The sequence below is a fragment of the Rhinopithecus bieti genome, unplaced genomic scaffold (genome assembly GCF_001698545.2).
Source record: "Rhinopithecus bieti isolate Rb0 unplaced genomic scaffold, ASM169854v2 scaffold_6907, whole genome shotgun sequence".
Taxonomy (NCBI): domain Eukaryota; kingdom Metazoa; phylum Chordata; class Mammalia; order Primates; family Cercopithecidae; genus Rhinopithecus; species Rhinopithecus bieti.
Genome location: NW_016805647.1, coordinates 3,707,714 through 3,729,322, shown reverse-complemented (window position 1 = coordinate 3,729,322; position 21,609 = coordinate 3,707,714). Strand labels below are relative to the sequence as shown.

General features: G+C 51.1%; 1 protein-coding gene across 16 annotated transcripts in view; it reads right to left on the bottom strand.

Annotated features, from left to right (window-relative positions):
• Positions 1 to 21,609, bottom strand: part of RIMS3 (regulating synaptic membrane exocytosis 3) — a 67,501-nt gene that overhangs the window by 18,096 nt on the left and 27,796 nt on the right. For 12 of the 16 annotated variants that reach the window (XM_017873284.1, XM_017873279.1, XM_017873278.1 and 9 more), the window contains one exon: positions 4,314 to 4,493. The exons of 1 other annotated variant lie outside the window; for it this stretch is intronic. The gene's annotated coding sequence lies outside the window, so the exon portion shown is untranslated. Of the gene's footprint in view, positions 1 to 4,313; positions 4,494 to 5,579; positions 5,660 to 20,243; positions 20,305 to 21,609 lie in introns of those variants that run through there. 3 more of the 16 variants (XM_017873287.1, XM_017873288.1, XM_017873290.1) reach the window with 3 other exon arrangements.

The following is a 21,609-nucleotide window of genomic DNA, read 5'->3' as shown; positions in this document are numbered from 1 at the left end:
CAGGTGATCTGCCTGCCTCAGCCTCCCAAAGTGCTGGGATTATAGACATGAGCCACCGTGCCTGGTTTCTTTCCTCTCTTTTAAATAAACACGGCAATAAACATCTTTCTTTTTTTCTTTTTTTTTTTTGAGATGGAGTCTTGCTTTGTCACCCAGGCTGGAGTGCAGTGGCACGATCTCGACTCACTACAACCTCTGCCACTTAGGTTCAAGTGAATCTGGTGCCTCAGCCTTCCGAGTAGCTGGGATTACAGGCATGCGCCACCATGCCCAGCTAATTTTTTTGTATTTTTAGTAGAGACAGGGTTCCATCCTGTTGACCAGGCTGGTCTCAAACTCCTAATCTCAAGTGATCCACCAGCCTTGGCCTCTCAAAGTGCTGGGATTACAGGTGTGAGCCACCACACCTAGCCTAAACATCTTTCTACATGGATATTGTCTGCTTGTTTCTTTAGGACTGATTCCTCAAAACAGAACGACTGGGTCCAGGGGTACAGATACTGCTAGGAGCTTCCCTAGCATCCACTCCCTCTTTCTGCTTCCTGACAGAGGGCTGGTTTTGTCCAGGTACCACCCACTCCTTGTTTTAGAGGCAGATCGTGATTAATTTAAGGCAATCCATGAATGGCATTCACCTTGGCAACTCTTACTTGTCCAAGCGGGGGAAGATTTGGATTCCATGCTTATAAGAGAGGTGGGGGCCCTCCTTCTTTCTCCCTCTGTCCTTCTCTTTCTTACACCTTAGAGAGGGCTCAGCCCTAGGATGAAGCCAGTGCTACTGTGAACAGACAGCACTCAGACAGAAAGTACCTTAGGCCACACCTAGGGCCTGCCCTGCGCTGGTCTTCCAACGATGTGAGACAATACATTTTCCATTGCTTAAACCAGTTTGAATCAGAGTTCTCTGTTACCTCCAAAAGCATCCTACCTGATGCCAGGGTCATAAATGTCTTTAGGATTCTCAATATATTATCAAATTCCTTTTTAAAATATTTACATTTACTCTCCCTATTAGCTGCAGTCAACAAATATTTAAGCCCCTAAAATTCCCAGGCCCATACTGAATGCCAAGGATACAGCGGTGAGTCAGCCCAACTTGGTCCTGCCCTCCCAAAGCCTCCAGTCCAGGAGGGAGACAGACAGTAAATAACTAATTCTACAGTTAAATATTTAATGATGGTTATGCTAAGTGCTAGGGAAGAGGACAGAGGGCCCTGAGAACCATTCTGGGGGAGGGGGCTGCAGGAGTCTATGGCTCTGTTTTGAACAGAGGTGGGATCTCCAGCTGTCGGCCTCCACAGTTTGGCTGCAAAGTCCCATGCTGAAGTCGGTCTCCTCTGCTCAGGAAGAACCTAACAAGGCCAGCTGCTCCAGCATCCTCTGCACCCAGCAGCTCCTGGCTCTGTCCTAGCCCACAGTGGTTTTCCTGGGGCAGCTGACCATCCCAGGGTTCAGGGCACTTCGCTTGACCCTGGGCCCTTGGGCCTGGTACACTGAAGGAGTCCACCTTTTCAAAAGGACACAGAAAGGGGAGGGAGAATGGGTGGAAGAGGAAAAGCACCATTGTGACGGATAAGGAAGACAGTCCCCAGACAGCTGACAATGGTCACCTGGTCAGCATGACTCCTGCCAGCCTGGCAAAGTATAGCTGACAGAGGGGATGAGTTAACGCCTCATTTTGCCTTCTCTGTGGCTGCCTGGACCGATCTCATTCACCTTGTGACGTGTGCAGAGTCCTGGATTGTATTTCTCCATCCCCCATCAAACCTGCAGCTAATGGAAAGTCCCCCTGGACTGGGGCCTATGATGATCTCTTCTTTTGAGTTTCCAATTCTAGTGCCAGTTTGTGTGTTTTTTGGGTATCTGCATGGTCTTTTGGTGGAAGATGGGAGAAGGCTTATCTGATACTGTGACTCTGCCACGGTGTCGGTCTAATTTACTCCTTACAGTATTTCTGGAAGGCATGTGATTATCTCTGTATTGTAGATAAGAAAACTGAGTCTCAGAGAAGTAAAGGACTTATCCATCCTAGCCAGCTAAGAAGAGGCAAGGCCTGGACTTGAACTCAGGTCTCTTGTTTCCACAAAGAGACAGAATGCTGAGCATCCCCTGTCCCTTCAACCAAAAATGGAGGCCCGGCCCTTAAGCTCAGACTCTGCTCTGGGTCTCTGGGCCCTTTGAGAAAACTACAAGGAAAGTGTCTGTATGAGAAAAGCCCCTCTGGCCCAGGTTCCCACAGCTGGCATGAGCATCTAAGTTAGGGCAGGAGAAATCCCAACTGGACCATAGCTGGAGAAGCAAAGTACCCTCCGGGAAGCAGGAGAGTACCACCCCAGGGGTGGAAAGGGAAGGGGTAAGGGACAAAATTTCTGACCCTGCCAACCCAGGGGCTCATGTTTCCTCATGAATAATAAATGGAATTGACAAGCAGTTGGTTTGGAATCAAGGTCTCTGCACCATCCAGAGCTATTTTCTCATCTATAACCATCTAGGGATCAACCAGCGGGGCTGGAGAACTGAAAAATGCTTGGGAGGGCCCAGTCTGCAGGCCACTTCCCAAGGGGGCAGGAGGAGCCAGACCCAAAGCACTGGACCCAAGGTCCTAGGACTGACCCTGTGGGCCAGAAGTCCTGGGTAGGGCAGCTTAGGAGGGTTAGGAATCAGGATGTGGGATTCGAATGTGAACAGATTCCTTATGTGAACTCCTCTGGGCCTCGGCTGTCTCATCTGGGTGTAAAATGAAGGGGTCAGATTAAGTAATCTCTAAAACTCCTTTTGAGTGGGAGAGTTGAGTCTATGAATGCACATTGGAGCGGAGGACTCGGAATTAGAGATCTAGTTTCTTCTCTGGCAGCAGGTCTAGCTCAGGAAAGACATGCCAAAGTTACAGATAGGGCACCTAAAAGGAGGGACATCCACAGAATAGCAACCCCTGAGCCATCAGACCACAGGGATGGAAAAGGGAAGGTGGTGGAGACTGTGGCAGAGTGGTGAGGAGCGGGTAGGACACAGAGCACACCATGTCACATGTTGGTGATTCCAAACAATTGCTAAATAAACTATACCCTTCCCACGCAAGTCCCTTCACCGATTCCCTGCTTCTGAGCAGACCGTCCCTTTCTCAGCCCGGGTCACGGCACCTCAGGGAAGGAAACCATCCTATGATCTCAGTGAGTCACAGAGACCTCACTCTGAAGTTCTTCCTGCTGACTCCCAGCTATTACCACAGCAGCAGAGAAACTTCAATTTATACTCCAGGGAGACAACTACTGCCCCCATTTCTGCCAAAACTCCATGCCAGAAGAGACCTGCTCAGCTCCCCAGGAATAAGCTTTGTGTTTTCTTTTTAGCCCTTGGATGTTTGGCCTCTACCCTGGGGTCTCAGTACCCTAAAAGGACCCTCCAAACTCTCTCCTGAATTCTGACAACAGCAGGTCTCAGGGCCCTACCAGGCTACCCTGGGCCCTTCAGTCCCTTTAACCGTGGGTCTAACCCAGTGATTTTTTTTTTTTTTTTTTTTTTTTTTTTTTTTTTTTTTTTTTTTTGAGACGGAGTCTTGCTCTGTCACCCAGGCTAGAGTGCAGTGGAGAAATCTTGACTCACTACAACCTCCGCCTCCTGGGTTCAAGCAATTCTCCTGCCTCAGCCTCCTGAGTAGCTGGGACTACAGGTGCCCACCATCACATCCAGCTAATTTTTGTATTTTTAGTAGAGATGGGATCTTGCCATATTGGCCAGGCTGGTCTCAAACTCCTGACCTCGTGATCCGCCTGCCTCGACCTCCCAAAGTGCTGGAATTACAGGTGTGAGCTACCGCGCCCCACCCAGATGAGAATTTTTGGTAGTTCAAGGCCACACAAAAGCTCAAGATGAACCTAGCCACTCACCTTTCCAACAGTAAAGACCAAGGAATGCATCACAGGGTGATGGAGTGTTAGGCTGGAAGGGACTGCAAATAACTGAGGCTCCTACCACCCCTCCCCATCCTCTACTCACTGTGGACACCATTAACCTCTCTCTTTCCCATGAAGGTCAGACAGCCTCAGAGTCCCTCTCAACACAGGGCTCCAGCACCAGCTGATGAGAAACAGCTCATGAGCTAAAACTGACTTGCTGTCTCTATTCTAGCCTGAGCCTTTTATTTTGCAGAACAAGAAATCAAGGCCCAGAATGGGGGAAAGACGCACCAGGGTAACACAAAAAATTGGTGGCAAAATCAGCGCTTCAACCCTAAGTCCCCTAACTCTCAGGTCTCAAATCACCTATCAGTAGTGCTCCCTCCCCACCTTCACCTGGAAGAAAACCCAACTCACCAAATTGATGAATCTGAGCCTGGTGTTCCGCATCACAGGGGGCTGTGCCCCTCCCAACAGCACACCCCTAGGGCATTTGCACAAGGCTTCAATCCACTTCTGCTAAAACACCAGTTTTCAAGAAATGAGGTGAAGGCAATCAGGGCAGGCTCCCAGGAGGAGGCGATGTGGCAAAAGGGTCTGGAAGGGAAGAGGGGAGCTTAGAGGAAGGGCTAGGTAAGGCATCTACCCTCAAGGGCTTCCGGTAGATTGTGGCATAAAAAGACTTTGAAGAAGCTGTGTGACCTTGAGCAAATCATTTAAACTCTTCAATTCTCCGTTTCCTGTTGTAAAATTTTCACAACTCCTGGGCCCCCTAATGTTCCTTTAGGCACTTGGATGCCAAGCTGCTGAAGACCCACAACTTTGAGATTTTTTAATACATGTACATAGACTCACCCAGGACCAACCGCTGAGGAGCTCTAGACCCCATCCTTCCTTCCTCCAATCTCCCTCTGATTAATGGGGTCTGTGTTCCTCCCCAGACACTCTGTGACATGCCCAGTAGTTGGGGGACACACTCCTGGCTCTGCCCCTAGCCATGTGATCCGTAGCAAGTCCTTCAGCTTCTCTGAACCATTCCCTCCTCTATAAAACAAGTCTAATCACCACCTGGGCCCTCCCCGACTCTCCCCGCTGGACTGGGGGTCAGATGAGACAAAGAGGAGCAGGAGGCAAAGAGGAGAGAAAGGCAGAGTGAATGAAACACATGCTCTGAAGGCAGACAAACTTAGGTGCAAGACCTAGATCTGCCACTTACAAGCCGTATGATACAGGGCTTCCTTAACAAATCCCCTGAGCCTAACGCTCCTCATCTCTAAAGTGGGGACGATAATGTCTGCTTTAGGATTCTTATATAAAACATCACAAAACAAGGATTGGAATGTGGTAAATGGTCATCAGTTGGGCAATTACATTATTATTCCAAAAAGATCCCTTTATAAAGCGTAAAGGATTGTCCAGGTGTTAGTTCTTATTGGTCTGGAGTCCACACCAGGTGCAACCACTTCAGGGGAAGGCCCAGAGACTAGAGCAGCACCTCCCACCACAGCCCTGAGTGCTCCAGAAGTCTGGGATCAGGGTCCCTGCACTTTTCAGTTGAAGTGAGAAGTGGCCTATGAAGCTGTGCCAGCATCTCAGCTCCTGACCCCCTGCTGAATAGTGGGTCTGGCATCTGATACTCCTGGCCCAAACCTAATCCCGCACCAGGACGGCCCATTCCATCACCTGTGCTGATCTGTGCTCTTGTCCGAGGCTAGTGCCTGCACTCACAGAAGGAGTAGAGGGGCTCCTTCGGTTCCAGCCTCTCCTGTCTAGAGGTAGGCGGTGATGGGTTGGTAGGTGGTTGTGGTGGGGAAGACAGTCTGTGCCAAGGAAGCACACCCAGCCAGCGTGGGCAACACAGAGCAACGGCTCCTCTCCTAGTTGTGCAGACCTTTGTCTCCCCCAAGCCAGGCTGGCATGTGTGTGCACACACACATGCAGGAAGAGACATGGGGCACAGAATTCCAAATGTGTGATCACACAGACTCGTGTCAATGATACACACTTAAAGACGCAATCACATGTGCACACAGATATGCACACCACCCCCCACCAAGACACTCATACACACAGAGACACACAGAAGCAGCCACGACGACAGCCATAGGCATTCACGACTCACATGTGTAGACACCTGCACACACCCACAAACACCCTCCCCATTGGGCCCCTGCCCAGTCCAGAGAGGCAGGAAGAGCCCCATTGCTCCGTGGGCAGGGAAGCAGGAAGCGTCTTACCCTGAGTCATGGGCTCCCTTGGCTAAGGCACACACCCCACCTTTGAGCAGGTGTGTGTGAGCTTGAACATATGCACACTCATACACACCACAGTCCCCAATCTCACTTGCCTGACCCCCATCCCCGCCAGACCGGACAAAGGAGCTCATCGGTGAGGTTTGTGGTGAGGAGAGGAGAAGGCTGGCACGGAGCAGCTGCTGTCACCATGGCTACCAGGCTGACCCACTTCTCCACCCAGCCTGGCCCACCCAGCCCGGGCAAGGCAGGGACAGGCAGCTTTGGGCAGGGTGGGCAGGCCCTCTCCCATCACATGCAGGAAAGGGGTGGCCCTCTGAGGGTGTGGTAAGGGATGGGTTGAGGACCCCAGAGAGGCTGGATACTGTGTAGGAAGGCAATACAGACTGCAGACATGCCTTGAAGGGAGTAGGGTGCTGAAGGCATGGTCCCTGCAAGACCTAGAAGACTGAGCCCCTGATGTTCCCTGGGGCCTCAGGGCACCACATGGACCCTAGATACAGTCTCAGTCACAGTCATCATGGCAGTGCAGGAGATGGGGTGGTCAGACTCAAACCCAAACTCTAAGGACTCAAAACACACAAGGGTAAGGCAGACCCAGGGCTGGGTGAGCCCTGTCTCCCATTCAGAACAAGGTTCCAGAAGGCTCCACTAGGGGCTGCTGGGGTCACAGCCATGCCCCCTTCCCAGGACAGGGTTGCCATGGGCCTTCACTGGGCTAGGGGCTCCTAAGGACAGGGCTGTATGTTCTTCCTCAGAAGCAGGGACTTGGAGGAACAACACAGCCTGAGTCAGTTTTGGGAAGAGCCAGCCTACAAAACAGAATGAATCTCTCCTGCTTGACAACCTCCCTTAGCTTCCCATTTCCTGCAGGACAAAGGAGAAGCCCCTCACCAAGGCCCACAAGCCCATGTGACCTAGAGACTGTCTTCCTCTCCTATCTCCCAGCCCGTCCCATACCTCTTGCCCCTACTCTGTATTCCAGTCACACTTGCTTTGGACTGTCTTCCTCTCCTATCTGCCAGCCTGCCCCATACCTCTTGCCCCTACTTTGTATTCCAGTCACACTTGCTTATTTTCAGTCCTCAAAAGCACCACCTTGGGCCGGGCATGGGGCTCATGCCTGTAATCCCAGCACTTTGAGGGGCCAAGGCAGGTGAATTGCATGAGCCCAGGAATTTGAGACCAGCCCGAGCAACACGGCAAAACTTTGTCTCTACAAAAAGATACAAAAACTAGCCTGATGTGTAGTCCCAGCTACTTGGGAGGCTGAGGTGGGAGGATGGCTTGAGCCCAGGAGGTAGAAGTTGTAGTGAGCTGAGATCGCAACACTGCACTCCAGCCTGGGTGACAGAGCCAGACTCTGTCAAAAAAAAAAAAAAAAAAAAAAAAGAGTCACTTAGCCATTTTGTTTCCTGTCTGCCTGGCATGCTCTTCTCTTCCCCCACCCCCATGATCTGGTGGCCCCATACTTGTCGGTCCTGCCACCTTTGCCTGGCTAAACCCTATTCTTGGCTCAATCTAAGTTTGAAGGTCATTTCTTAGGAGAGTCTTCCCAGATGAGGTTAGTCTCCATAATTCCCTTTGTACTGTCCCTAAGTTGAATTGTGTCCCCCTAAAAACTGTTGAGGTTCTAACCTCCAGTCCCTCAGAATGTGACTTGGTTTGGAAACACGGTCATTGCAGATGTGATGAGTTAAGATGAGGTCATGCTGGAGAAGGATGGGTCCCTCATATAACCAGTGTCCTTATAGGAAGGCGGCCACGTGAAGACAGACACGGGGAGAGCGCCATGTGCTGATGGAGGCAGAAATGGGAGTGACGCGTCAATGCGCCAAGGAACGCCAAGGATTGCCACCTGTCACCAGAAGCCAGGGGAGAGGCATGGAACAGATTTTCCTCACAGCACACAGAAGGAAGCAACGCTTTCAACACCTGATTTTAGACTTGCAGCCTTCAGAACTGTGAGAGTCTACCTTTCTGATGTTTTAAGCCACCCTGTTCGTGGCACTTTGTTGCAGCTTCCCTAGGAAATGAATACACTGCTGTTCCTAACTTGTTCTGTGCTTGTCTCCCACACCCCGCCCCCTGGCTGTGAGCTGGTTAGAAATAGGAACCTTGTCGTCGTCTTTACCCTGAATCCCTAGTACCTGGCACAGGTCTGGCATATAGCAGGACTCAGTAAATATTTGTAGAATGAATGAATGGCAACCTAAAACATTAAATTAGCAGTATTTATAGCATTGTGAGTCATTTTTATTTTCTCCATGTGACATATTGTGTTTTCTAAAGTTACTACTTAAGAAACTGTATTAATGTGATAATTACGAAAAAAACCAAAACCACATATTTTTCATTTTCAAAACATACATTAGAGTAACAGGCATTTCCACCAATGTGTGCTTTGTGAAGAGGGAAAAGTTCTTCTATCTGCTTGATAACTGCTTTTTTATTGATTAATTGATTCCCCCTCATGTCACTAAAGTGCTTTCTACAGTCAGATTTACAGAGCTTGAGCTCTGGGGCCTTGTAGGGCATAGATTATGGGTGGTAAGGGGCCAGCCAGGGTACACATTCTTCTCAGCCATCTCCACCATCCACCCCTCCCTTGGCTTGTAGGATGTGGCTAGATGTGGCACCTGTCTCCTTACAGGGGCTGCTAAACTTCGCACTGGAGCATACCACTACTACTGGCCAAAGGTGACTCCCCAAACAGAAGCAAGATCCTGTACTCAATGACCACACCATCCAGTGCTTCTCCAACTGCAACGTGCAGGTGGATCACCTGGGGAGCTTGCTCTGATCCATGGGTCATAAGTGGAGCCTGAGACACTGCATTTCTAAGAAACTTCCAAGTGATTCTCATGATGCTGGTCCATGGACCACCCAAGGCACTGAGAGGTGAAGACACATTGCTCTGGTTGTTCTGCAGAAAGAGTGAACACTTCAGGGTGGAGGAGACCAGAGAAGGCATTAACCCAGTAGTTGCACCTCAAAAGATAGGTGAGGTTTGGAGAGGAGAGGCAGAGGTGGCTCTAAAGGAAAGAGGTGGCAACTACTGGGAAGGCCCAGGGAGAAAACATTGTGTTCAGAGGCTGGTGAACAGAGCAGTGCAGTTGGAGAGGAGGTAGGTACAACTGTGGAACAGAGGGCTGGAAAGATAGGCTGGGAGCAGCCAGTGCAGGGCTCTGAATGTGGGGTAAGAAGCTAGGCTTTCATCCTGTAGGAGTGAAATCTGACATGATTTAGATGTAATGCTTTACAGAGATCAATCTGACACTGAGTGCAGAATCAGAAAGAAGCCTGACAGCAGGAAGAGCAGCCAGGAGGCTGCTACATCCATGCAGGAAGAAGGGCTGCACTGCTTCAGAAAGTGAGGTGCAAAGAGGAAATGTGGCCAGGAGTCGTGGGTGGGGTTAGGGGATTGCCTAGAGTGAGTGAGGGGACAAAGTAGGGAAAAGGGAAAAAATGAAATCCAAGGTGATTTGGCCGGGCACGGTGGCTCACGCCTGTAATCCCAGCACTTTGGGAGGCTGAGGCGGGCGGATCACAAGGTCAGGAGATCGAGACCATCTGGCTAACACAGTGAAACCCTGTCTCTACTAAAAATACAAAAAAATTAGCCGGGCATGGTGGCGGGTGCCTGTAGTCCCAGCTACTCAGGAGGCTGAGGCAGAATGACGTGAACCCAGGAGGTGAAGCTTGCAGTGAGCCGAGATCACGCCACTGCACTCCAGCCTGGGCAACAGAGTGAGACTCCATCTCAAAATAAATAAATAAATAAACAAACAAACAAACAAACAAACAAATAAATAAATAAATGAAATCCAAGGTGATTTACAGGACGGATGGGGGTGAAAGGTGCTAATGGCAGAGCTTGAGGTCCTAGCAGAAAAATCCTGGCTTAAGGAGAAGATGAATCCCCATTCTAGTCCCGATGGGTCTGAGATAATGCTGTAACTCTCACATTCAGGTGTTGGCCAGGTAAGCCAATTCACTAGCGCTCAGGACAGCAAGGTGAGTGGGCAGGATTTGGGTGTCTTCTCCAAAGAAAAAATGGGGTGTGGAAAAGAAGAAGAATGCCCAGGAGACAGCAGAGAGTGAGGAAAGATTGAGAGGTAATACCTACAGTTAGAGGTAGGAGGAAGACGGAATCAACTGAAGGAGGGAGAGTCCATGGTGAACAGTAGGAGAGGAACTCACAGAAGATGCCATGAATATACAGATGGCCAAGCTGGAAGCCCTGCAACACCCTGATATTGAGACCAAGAAGGGGTCTGCCCAGCTCAGGATGCAGGAGGGAGGCTAGGGGGGGCACCCTGACTCCCTCCCTAAGGCACAGGGGAAGCCCAGGCCTGAAAGGAGCACAGCTGAAATGGAAAGCAGAATTTGGACTGAAAGAAAAGAGGGCTTGATGCATTGGGGAGGGTATGGGCTGTGGCAGGAGCCTGGGGCTCTGAAGCACTTATTCCAGCTCAGTCCTAGCACAGGAAGGACAATTTCCACACATGCAACCACACACACACTTACATGTCCACATGGCTAGAGAACTCCCAGGGCAGAGCAGAGGCGACTGGGAAAAGGTCTTTGGATCAAAGTCTTATTACAGGTGAGCACATACTTATCATCCACCTGGGACCCTTGTGAGAATGAGCAGGGGCAATACTCAATCACACTGGACCACAGGTGAAAATGAGGACTGTGCCAGGCAAACCCAGCCATATGGTCACCCTAGCTGGTGGATACTGGATCCCAATAAGATACACATTTGGTTCCTCTGCTCCCCCTTCCTAGATGGGGGATAGCAGAAGGGACAGGTAGGCTCATCCTGAGAGGCAGGGCCACCCTCAAGGGTGTTGGTGGATGGGACAATCTCTCCCCCTACCAGGCCCACTCTCGCCTGAGCAGCGACACCCTCGCTGGGGGAGATGCGGCAGCACCACGGACAGCGGCCGGCGGCTCGCTCCCAGTCCCTCCCCCGCCTGCTCTCCCCTCTCCTCCCCTCCCCTTCCCTCTCCCCTCCCCGTCCCTCCCCCACGCCGCTGACGAAGCCGGATCAATATTTCATCGGGGGAAGGGGCTCCAGTTACCAGCCCAGCGCCAAGCCGGAAGGCGCCGCCCGCGCCTGCTGCCCACCCTGGGGACCCTCCTCAGACACCCAGCACAGGCTCGGCCCCAGCCCAGACAGACACTGCCCAAAGAGGTGCACACATTCCCTGCAACCTCTCCACCCCGGGTCCCTTTCAGGGCACAAAGACCCGCGCGCAAGCCATACACCTCCGGTTGGCCCCTCCGATGCGCCACAGAGCGAGATGCACGCTGTACAAAGAAGATGACGTACACAAAACAACAGGCACCACACCACACCCAGCAGGCAATCCACCTAGACACGCACTCAGACACAGCACACACATGCACACAAAAACACACCTTGTGCACCACAGATTCACATGGCATGGAGATGCAGCTATCACAGACTCACACACATCACACAGACCCAAGACACACCCTGCCACACACACACAAACTCGCACACTGCACAAAAACTCCCTCGCAGAGAACTGCAGACAGATCACATGATGATACATTCACCACAGACACACACGCACAGTGCACACACAATATGCCCTCAGAGACCCTCAGACATATCTGTGAGCTAAAGAGCTACATTTGCCAGGGACACACACACACACACACACACACTTAAACTCTCTCATACATACACACACACATTATGCCTTCACAGAGATCCTCAAACATTCACCATGGACACACAAGCACACACCCCACATTCTACCCAGGCCCTCCACCGTCCTGGGGCCCAAGCCACCCTTCCCACTGTGAACATGGGACTAGGGAGGGGGCAGACAGGACTTCCCTCCCTCCTTCCCATCTGCCTTCTCTACTTTGGCCCTGCTCGTGGGCCCTGAGGATAAATTCACTGTGTTCTCCAAGGCCCCCTGGGGTCTGCTGCGAGTTCCCAGGGAAAGGCAGTCAGCACAAAGTGGTAGGCAAAGCAGGGAGTAGGGGAAGCGGGACCTATGAGACTCCAAAGCCTTCTGTTTCACTGTCCCTGAGCCCCAAGCTCTAGGACATGAAGCCCCAAGGGCAGCCTTGCCCTTACCTGTGGCTCCCAAAGCTTCACTGCTCCCTAGGCCTCCCTGAGGCCTGTGTTATACATGGGAAGCAGGAGAATTGTAGGGTATGCAGTCCCTACTCCCTCCAGGAGGTCTCAAGTCCTGGCTTCAGAGATGAGGGGGCATCCTACCACATCCAGACACCTCAACTCCATGAGCCCCCCCTCCCAAGCAGGTTGTGAAAACAATGACACAAATTCTCCTGTCTGCAGGGAAATCGTGACAGGATCCTCCTAAAGAAGCCCAAGCCAGGGTTCAAGGTGAGCAGAGGAGAGCAGGCCAGTGCAGCAGGGGGAGACCCCTAGATTTGTTGGGCAGGTGGAAGGGACCTTCAAAATTATCTAGGCCAATAGTGCACATTTCTGACATCCCCATACCACTTCCCAATTTTGCATTAAGTGTACAATACTGTGTGCCACCTCAATGATTTCTGCCAAATCTACAGACTCCTAGGCCGGGCGCGGTGGCTCACGCCTGTTAATCCCAACATTTTGGGAGGCTGAGGCAGGCAGATCACTTGAGGTTAGGAGTTAAAGACCAGCCTGGCCAATATGGTCAAACCTCATCTGGATAGTCAAACTAAAAATACAAAAATTAGCCGGGCATGGTGGCACGTACCTGTAATCCCAGCTACTTGGGAGGCTGAGACAGGAGAATTGCTTGAACCCAGGAGGCAGAGGTTGCAATGAGCTGAGATCATGCCACTGCACTCCAGCCTGGGCAACAGAGTGAGACTCTGTCTCAAAAAACAAACAAACAAACAAACAAAAAACAAATCTACAGACTCCCGTCCCGTTTGTTACTTATTTTCTTTAAATCGACACTTTGGCCAGGAGCAGTGGCTCACACCTGTAGTCCCAGCTATGCGGGAGGCTGAGGTGGGAGGATCACTTGAGTCCAGGAGGTCAAGGCTGAGGCAAGCCAAGATCAGGCTTCTACACTCCAGCCTGGGTGACAGAGTGAGAGCCAGTCTTGATAGATAAACAAACAGATAAAAATAAATAAATGGACACTTTTAACTTTAGTGCAACTATTTTCAACAGAAACCATGTTATTAATATAAGTGGAATGCCAATATCACTTTTAATAAATAGAAAATGATAATAAAACAAACACAGTAGGCCAGGCGTGGTGGCGCACAGCTGTAATCCTAGCACTTTGGGAGGCCAAGGCGGGCGGATCACGAGGTCAGGAGATTGAGACCATCCTGGCTAACACAGTGTAACCCTGTCTCCACTAAAACTACAAAAAATTAGCCGGGTGTGGTGGCGGGTGACTGTAGTCCCAGCTACTCTGGAGGCTGAGGCAGGAGAATGGCATGAACCACCCCGCGGGGGGTGCAGAGCTTGCAGTGAGCCAAGATCGCGCCACTGCACTCCATCCTGGGTGACAGTGTGAGACTCAGTCTCAAAAAAAAAAAAAAATCTGTAAAAACAAAGTTATGTTATTATGTTGAGCTACATGGAGTTACCAGGGCAATGTTCTGAGCCGAGCCTGAGAGCTCTCTGTTAAAAAGGGAGGGCAACCAGTGTTGGCAAACTTGTTAAAGACACATTAGAGGCCGGGCGTGGTGGCTCACACTTGTAATCCCAGCACTTTGGGAGGCTGAGGCAGGCAGATCAACTGAGGTCAGGAGTTCAAGACCAGCCTGACCAACATGGAGAAACCCCGTCTCCACTAAATATACAAAATTAGCCAGGCGTGGTGGTGCATACTTGCAATCCCAGCTACTCGGGAGGCTGAGGCAGGAGAATCTCTTGAATCCAGGAGGCAGAGCTTGCAGTAAGCTGAGATTGCACCATTCCACTCCAGCCTGGGCAACAAGAGTGAAACTCCATCTCAAAAAAAAAAGGGAACCAGCTTTCTCACTATGTGAGCCAATGTTATGCAATGGCACTGAAAGTCATCCCTGGTCCCACTCCACACACTGGGAAGCTCTAGGCTTGTCCACGTCTTGCAGGAGTTCAGGCACAGGGGCCGGCTCGTGCCCTGTTGCTGCAGCCCATTCTGGTCATAACAACCCTTTAGAAATTCCTTGGTCCTTTCCTATTCACAAATTGTCATAACAGCCACCATTTAATATGAGCCTCAGAGCAGGAATTATCATCCCCGTTTCTGAATGAGAAAAGTAGGGCTCAGAAAGGATAAAAGACGTGTCCATAGTCACAGAGCTAGCTACGCAGGGGAGATCCACAAGTCAGAGACTTGACACCCACCCAGACACCTTTTCTACTCTACCTGCGTCCGTCTATCCCACAGCTGGCAGCCCTTCCTGGGCAGTGAGGAAAGAGGGAGGATGGTAACCTGCTATCTGCCCATGAGACCCTCACAATCCCAAACAGCAAGGAGGCAAGTCAGCAAATCATTGAGATTAAGAGAGGTGAAGAGCTTTACAATCCAGCCTGTAAATGCCTGAACTGCAGTTTCTTTATCTGTAAAACGAGATGACAGGCCGGGTGTGGTGGCTCACACCCGTAATCCCAGCACTTTCAGAAGCCAACATGGGAGGACTGCCTGAGCCCAGGAGTTGGAGACCAATCTGGGCAACAGGGTGAAACCCTGTCTCTACAAAAAAAAAAAACAAAACTGAGCTGGGCATGATGGCATGAGCCTGTGGTCATAGCTACCAGAGAGGCTGAGGTGGGAGGATTACCTGAGCCCAGGAGTTCAAGGCTGCAGTGAGCCATGATCATGCCATTGCACTCCAGCCTGGGTGACAAAATGTGACACTGTCTCAAAAAAAAAAAAAAAAAAAATTAGCCAGACATGGTGGTGTGCACCTGTAGTGCACTTTGGGAGGATCATTTGAGCCTAGGAAGTTGAGACCGCAGAGAGCCGTGTTCAAGCCACTGCACTCCAGCCTGGGCAACAAAGTGAGACTTTGTCTCTAAAATAAAATAAAATTATATGTTTTAAAAAATAAAATAAAATGGGAATAATAATAGTACCCATCTTATAGAGAGTGAAGATTAAATGAAATGTGTGAACACAATGTCTGGCACAGAGTAAGTACTTAAAAAAAAAGTTTATTACCAGGGAAGTACAAAGAACGGAATCAATACAGGTCAAGAATGAGTGACGGGAGGAAGGTGGGGTAGACATGGTTTTGCTTTTCACTGAGGAAAAGAACGAGTTACATCTTGGAGGATGAAGATTTTGGTGGGGAAAAACTCTTCTGACTGTTCCTGCCTTCCTCTTCCCTCTCTCCTCACTCCAAAGCAAGGTGAGAAAATTCAGGCTTTCCTCTTCCTCTGTCTCCTCAGGCCTCTGAATGACATTTGACAGGTTCTTCAGGGCCTGTCCTGAGCACTGCTGCCTAGGAAAAGACTCCCCTTTAAGTCACAATTCCAGGCCTTTTTTCTCCAGCTGCTGTCCAGATGGAAGTTTGGGGCCCAGGCCCAACTGCCTGCACCCACCTTGGCACTCTAAGAATTCCAGGAGATGTCTTTGGAAGCTAACAAAGATCCCCCTTCTCTAAGGGGGGCACTGAGAGCCATGTTTGCATGTCTCTTTGATCCTTCCCAGTAGGCTACAGATGATTGGACCAGGGTGGGCACCTGCCCCACTCTGAGCCAATAAGATCCTCTCCTGGGAGTTTGCAATTAGATCTGCCAAGCCCCAAGTTCTCTCTCTCCATGTGGCTGAAACCGAAGGACACAATACAGGAACTATAGGTGGCTTGGTGCCTGAAAAGGCAGAGATATCCAGCCTGTGGAGACAGAAAGGCAAAGACAGCCAGCAGGGTGCAGAGAATGGCTGCTTCAAGTTCCCGTGGCCCTCCAGGTCCCGCCTTCCTCAAGCTAACGTTTTTCCTTCCCCTTAGTTCCCGGGAATCCCTTCTATCCTTGTAATAAGCCCTTCTTTATTACTGAAGCTGGTTTGAGTGGGTTTCTGTATATAAGCAAAGACCTAATTAAGACAAGAGAGAAGCTAGGAGCCGGAGGTACGCAGATGAACAATCCTGAAAAAATAATCACTGTGCCTACGATGGAGGAGCCCAGTGCAGTGGGAGACAACGAGTAAGAGATGTAGACTTCGCAGAGATGTGGCCAAGGGAGGGTGGGCTAACTCTGCCCAGGGAGGAGCGGAAGCGCTCGCAGGCTTCACAGCGAAGGTAGCAGCTGAGCCGATTTTGAAGAATTAAGGACGTTCTCCATGGAGACAAAGTAGGGCTGGGGAGGCATTACAAGCAAAGGGAACAGCAAGTGCAGATGCACAGAGACCCAAAACAGCCTGGCGTGTTAGAGGGACTGGAGTTCAAAGTGTGGCCAGGAAGCAGGGAAGACAGGCAGTTGGGCGCACATCATAAAGGGCTTTGAATACCATAAGAAGCCAAGGCCTTTTCCTGTCAGTGACGGGGAGCTATTGAAGTATTTTAAGTAGCAGGGGGTGACAGGGTCAGTTCTGTGTTTTAGAAAGATTGTTCTGGGGCTGCATGGAGAAAGGGCTAGAAAAGGCAGGCCTGGAGGCAGGGACCAGTTAGGAGGCTGCAACACTCCTCATCTAGTCCCTTTATTCACCCACCAGCTCACTGTGTACCTACTATGTGCCAGGGTGAGACAAAACAGGATTCCTGAGCCCACAGAGTTCACAGTCTAGCATGAAAGAGACATGACGGAAAAGCGATTCGAGTGTGCCGAACGTTATGAAGAAGTACAAGGTCCTCTGGAGCAGGGTGCTGTTTACTGTCTGGTTTTTAGGCTTCCCTGCGGAAATGACGTTTGAGCTGGTATCTATCTGAAGGATAAGTAGGAGTTAGCAGGGCCCTGAGAGGGGGCGTGCATTCCAGGATTGGGGACAACACGTGTGGAAGTCCTGCAGCTGAGGGAGAGTGGTGGAAGAAGACACAAAAAGGTAGGCAAGGACCAGATCCCACAGGGCCTCGGAGACTGCGTCAGTGCGTCTGGCTGTCATTCCAAGAAGGCTTGGAAGGGTCCTAAGCAGGGAAATGACACAATCCAACGTTTATCCTAAGAAGACCATGAAAGAAAGCGGGGCAAGAACAAATGTCAGGAGACCAGGTAGGAAGCTGTCACAGTGGCCCAGGTGAGAGCCGATGGTGGCCTGGAGGGGGCGGTGGGCAGCAAGAGGGTCCAAGGACTCAAGGCAGAGATTCAGGACTAACAGGGCTTGCTGAGGACTGGTTATGGGGGTGTGGGACAGGAAGAGGGGCGTATCCAGGAGAACTTCCAGCTTTCCGGCTTGACCAGGTGGGTGGATGGTGATGCCACAGATGAACCGGGGACCCTAAAGGCAGAGCAGATGCAGGTATGAGAGTCGGGAGCTGGGTCTGGATCTGAGCTGAAGCTGATTGTGAGACATCTAAGTGTGGGCCAGGAAGCAATCACACTTGCAGATTATTGGGGCTTCTTTTTTTAATTTTTTATTTTTTTTTGAGACAGGGTCTCACTTTGTTACCCAAGCTGCTGGAGTGCAGTGGCATGAACATGGCTCACTATAGCTTCAACCTCCCAGGCTCAAGTGATCCTCCCACCTCAGCCCCCCAAGTAGCTGGGACTACAGGCACGTGCCACCATGCCCAGCTAATTTTTGTATTTTTTTGTAGAGATAGGGTTTCTCCACGTTGCCCAGGCTGGTCTTGAACTCCTGGGCTCAAGTGATCCGCCCATCTCAGCCTCTCAAAATGCTGGGATTACCAGCACTTTGAGGAGGTGTGAGCCACCGCACCCAGCCAGACCTGCAGATCTTGAACCCAGAAGAGATCATTAAAGTCAAGAGAGTAAACGAGATTACCCGGGAGGTAGAGAGGGAGGGGGCAAAACAGTGGGAAGAGGGGTTGGGGCAACTTGAGGAGCCATGGTAGCATCAGGACCTAGGGGCAGAGTGACAAGGGGCTCTGAGCTTGGCAAATCAGGACCATGAAATGCAAAGGTTACCTTCTGTCAACCCCAGAAGGCACCAGGCTTTGGCTCCCCCTCTCCTGGCCAAGCATCATGCCCTTAGCCTGGACACTTTACAGCTGAGAGAGCCCTCCCTTCCCCAGTGCACTTCTTCCCCTTGGGCAAACTCTAAGTTATCCTCCAAACCCAGGGCGGTGGTCGCTCCTCCTAGGTGACTTCCCTGGTGTACGCATTGCTGTACAGTTGGACAACCTGGTTTTGAATCCCAGCTCTGCCACTTGACAGCTGTGCGACTTTGATCAGATCACCTCAGTTTCCTTATCTATACCACAGAGAATAGTACCTACTTCATAGGACTGTTTAAAGATGAGGATGTAAAGTGATGGGCAGAAAACTAGCACACAGTAAGCACTAAATGTTATTCTTATTAACATCCCACCCACCTTGGGACAGTTAGTCATGCCCTCCACCTCACCTTTGGGAACTGTTTGCAGGTTCATGTCTCTCCCTGCCTCTTCCTACCCCTACCCGATTTGTGGAGCTATATAATATGCAGAACCCAGTGCTAAATGAAAATGCAGGACCCCTTGTTCAAAGTTACTAAGAATTTTAAGATGGTGTCAGCAGAACATTAAGTGTGGGGTCCTTCTAGGCACTGGGCCCTGCGTGACCATAGACTCTTGAAACCAGCCCTGCTCCCACCCCCAGCCAGCCCTGGGCCTGGCCCAGAGTTGATGTCAGCCCCCACATAACAGAGTAAAAATGTCAACTGACATTGAGATAGGGTTTATGATTTCCACGTGAAATTTCACTTTATCCTTTTCCTAGAGATAACATCAACTCCATTTTATAGTTGAGGACACAGAAGTTCAGAGATGGGTATGCCTTGCCAGAGATTACCCAGCTCAGGAACTGCAGAGCAGGGATGTGAGCACAGAGCAGCCTGGTGCAAAACCCTGTCTCTTGCCCTCTGGCTCCCCAGGGAGGTTGGGAGAACCTGGCCCCAAGGGCTGAGCTTCGTCAGCAAGGCCGCGGTGAAGCTTAGACCACAGAGAGGGAGCTGGAGGGACTGGGACTGGCCGCCCTCCCTCCTGGGGCCAGCCACATAAACAACCTATTCCCTGGGACCGAGGCTGCTGCACAGGGAAAAGGGTAGGAGAGGGCAAAAAGTCACTCCCAAGAAGGCTCTGCCTGAGGGCCATAGACCCTAACATTCTAGGGAAATCTGCTTTTGCCTTTTCTGCTTAAAACCCTTTAGGGGTTGTCATTAGCTTCAGGATAAATTCCCAAGTCTTCAGTATCCTGCTAGACTAGGAAATCAAGCCGGGCTGTCCTGGGCCTGCCCACACTGCCCCCCTCCACCACACCAAGCCTGTTCTCACCATCACCAGGGCCTCAGACACACAGTTCCCCTTCCTCATCCCCTCTTCTTTTCCTCTACAACTCCTTGGCACCATTCATGACTCAGCTAAGATGTCGCCACCTCCAGGAACCTTTTCCAGATTATAGAGGGCAGGAGAGCAACTTCAGTGATAGGTTCCAGAGCTCCCGAGTCCCTCCTTTCTACACACGTGCCATGTGTAATTACCTGCTCTGGGTCATGTCCCCACTAGAATGTCAGCTCCGTGAGGGCTGCCTGGCTCATAGAGCCTGATACATCAGAGGTACCTGGTGGACTGAATGCATCCTTCTGCCACAGAGGCAAGAGGGCCAGGCATTCTTTCTCCTTTTTTCTTCACTCCTCTTGGACCCTCCTTTTCTTGTCCAGGCTTCTTGAGCTCAAGCTATGAAGAGCCCAAAGTTGCAAAGGGAAGAGAACCATCATACAGTATGCACCCTCCCCCTGCCAGCCCTGGACTAGGTACTATACATCTGGTTACTACATTTAATTCCCTAACCACATTCCAGATGGGGTGGAGCAGTATGGGTATAAATTATTCCTATTTTCCAGAGGAGACTGAGACTTGGTAGTTGAGGCCACCTGCCTGAAGTGGTAACAGGTTGGAAGCAGAAGGCATTAGATTGGAATCCTGTCTGTCTGATGCCCAAGTGCCTAGTCTCTTCTCTGCCCCAAACCACACAACCCCTGTGACTCACCATTCCTAGCAAGCTCACCTCCAACCAGAGAGCGCTTGTTTCTAACCTCCGCCTTCAGTTCACACACACCCCAGCTGGTAAAGCTCTTCTGTGAGGTCAGCGATATACCAGTGTAGGAGACAGCCCCACTGTCAGTGAGAGGACAGTGTAGAAGTCACTCCTCCCCTGGGTCAACAAAATGCCAGTGTGGGAGAAACACCCCCATCGTCAGCAAAATGCCAGTACAGGAGACGCACCCTGCACCCCAAGTCAGCAGATTGCTAACAGGAGAGACAGTGCCACAGTCAGCAAAAGGCCAATGTGAGAGACACTTCCCTCCTCTGCTGGGGCCCATGACATTGACTGGGGGGTACACACAGAGAGCTCTCCAAGGTTGTGCCCCTGGAGCAGGAGGAGGCACTGAGGCAGCTGTTGCCTGGGGGAGAAGTTTGTGGCTGGGGAGTGGGGCAGAGTCAGGTGAGACTTCTCACATGGCACTAATGAAATCAACCACCAGCCTGCTCCCCCCTCCCCAGGGACCCTCCAGGCTCCAGCTGATGCAATGCCCAGGCCAGATAATTGTTTTCTTCCCTCCTTAAAGGGCCAGCTGCTACTACAGCTGCAGACATCACCCAGACCCCTGACAGACCCCACAGAACTCAGCACCTGGGCAGGAAGTTGGGCAGCCCAGAGAGTAGCAGCTTTGGGCCTGGGTTCTGCGCAGTAAAATCCAATTAAAGTCCAGAGACCAGAAGCGTCGTTGAGCAACGAGGGAGGGAGAGAGAATAGTTAAGACAGTAACACAGACCACATGCCCTGGGAGAAGGGGCTGTGGTCCCTGCTGGGTCCTCAGCACCTGGCTCCTGCACGCCCACCCCAGCAAGTACTTGGCACAGGGGTTGTTAATGAGTTCAATAGTTAGCTGCTGAGCCCTCCTGAGTGCCAGGCACTGTGCTGCGCAGCTCAAATCCACCATTTCACTCACTCCTTCCTGCTACCCACATAGCAGCTGGGTTTGTTTTACTGAGAGTCTCAGAGAGGGGAAGTGATTTCCTCAATATCACACAGCCAGAAAGTGGCAGAGCTTGGGTTTGAAGCCAAGTTTAACCAACTCTGGGCTTCACACCCTGCAAAGGGTCGGCTAAGTGTAGAACCCCAGGGCTGGAAGTCCCTAAGCAAGGCAATCGGGAACAGAAGGCAGGGAAGGGGTCTGTGGGCCCTAAACAAACACCAAAGGGCATAGTGCTTGGTTTAAGCACAGGTTGCATGGGCCACCTCCCCAGCACACCCCTGCCAACCCACCCACCCCGCCCCCGAACCAAGAATGCTCCATTAGGCTACCCACATGCCCCAGGGACAGTTGGCAGCTGCCTGATTACAGACTAAT